A 1,908-nucleotide genomic window follows, 5' to 3' on the forward strand; every position below is an offset into this window, starting at 1 on the left:
GGCGATGAATAGCTTTTGGGGTTGGAGTCATATGTTTGCATTTCATGGATGGGACAAAAGTTTTAAAACAGATACTAAAACCATAGAATAGTCCCGGGATAATAGTCAAGTGTTTGCCAATGACAAGGTGAGCAACACGTGAGGACGTGTGGGTGCGTAGCTAGCAGAGCTATGGGGGGGGGGGGGGGGTGATATTAATGGTGAAGCCTATAGTATGTATGTCTTCAAAAAATGGGTCTTCATTAATCAAGTAGACAGCTTAACTTATTGACATTCTATGCTATTTAATGCTATAATTGCGTTCAGGACATAACAGCTAAACGGATCTCTTGACTCGTGATCCCATACCATCCAACCCCCCCCCTTCAACTCCCCATCGAAACTAGCTACGCCCGAACCTACATCTCCTCAACCAATTTACATCCATCATCACAGTACCACCGCCACCACCATGAACAGCAGGGGCGGATCCAGCCTTCGCCAATAGGGGGGGGGGGGATTTTCAGTCGTATTTTCCCGGATCGGCCTCTCGAAGTTGATTTTTGTTTGTTTCTTTGAAGGGTTAGTCATAATAGTAACTTCTTAGCTTTAATCTTTTCAAATCAACATAAATGTGTAATAATCTCAGAAGCCTTATTTAAATAAAATTACAATTTGATCATTCTGGGCAATGTTTGTGTTCCTGAACAAGATGTGCATGCAAGAAAATTGTGAGCGCGAGCAGAAATTTTAAAGGACAAGTCTACCCTAACAAAAAGTTGATTTGAAGAAAAATCCAACAAGCAAAACACTGAAAATTTCATCAAAATCGGATGTAAAATAAGAAAGTTATGACATTTTAAATTTTCACTTAATTTCACAAAACAGTTATATGCACATCCTGGTCGGTATGCAAATTGTCAGACTGATGACGTCACCCACTCACTATTTCTTTTGTATTTTATTATATGAAATATTCTTATTTTCTCCTCCTTTTCAAGTGAAACAAAGTTTTATTTCTCCCTGAACATGTGGAATTACCATTATTTTAACAATTTATGGTTAAGTTTTTTTGGTCCTTATTGTCAAATCTGTAAAAATTGAAATATTGTATTATTCAAACAATAAAAAACAAAAGAAATAGTGAGTGATGGACATCATCGACTTTCTCATTTGCATATCGCTGAGTTGTGCATTTAACTGTTTTGTGAAAAATAAGCGAAACTTAAAAATGTCATAACTTTCTTATTTTATATCCGATTTCGATGAAATTTTCAGCGTTATGTTTGTTTGATTTTTCTCTATCGATTCAAATCAACAATTTTCTGGGGTGGACTTGACCTTTAAATAAACGTTTTGATCTGATCGAAAAGGGACCTGTTAAAGGAGAATGAAACCCTTGAAACCAGCTGAATCCATATCAAAGAGAACAAGTGGAATGCCTCTGGCCGTCTCACCTGCATCACGCGATTCAATATAGCAGCAGTGCTGATTTTGAAAACTACTATAACTCGCACAAGATGTTCAGTGATACTTGGTTACTCTTATTTCCACGTTTTATGAACTAGACCAATACACTTATAGAGATATGATGGCAATTCAACAAATACCCCCAACGTGGCCAAAGTTCTTTGACCTTACATGACCTTTGACCTTGATCATGTGACCTGAAACTCGCACAGGATGTTCAGTGATACTTGATTACTATTATGTCCAAGTTTTATGAACTAGACCAACACACTTTCAAATTTATGGCTGTAATTCAACAAATACCCCAATTTGGCCAAAGTTCATTGACCCTAAATGACCTTTGACCTTGATCATGTGACCTGAAACTTGCACAGGATGTTCAGTAATACTTGATTACTATTATGTCCAAGTTTCATGAATCAGATCCATAAACTTTCAAAGTTATGATGGTAATTCAAC

This window comes from Lytechinus pictus, chromosome 18 (assembly GCF_037042905.1).
Source record: "Lytechinus pictus isolate F3 Inbred chromosome 18, Lp3.0, whole genome shotgun sequence".
NCBI lineage: Eukaryota > Metazoa > Echinodermata > Echinoidea > Temnopleuroida > Toxopneustidae > Lytechinus > Lytechinus pictus.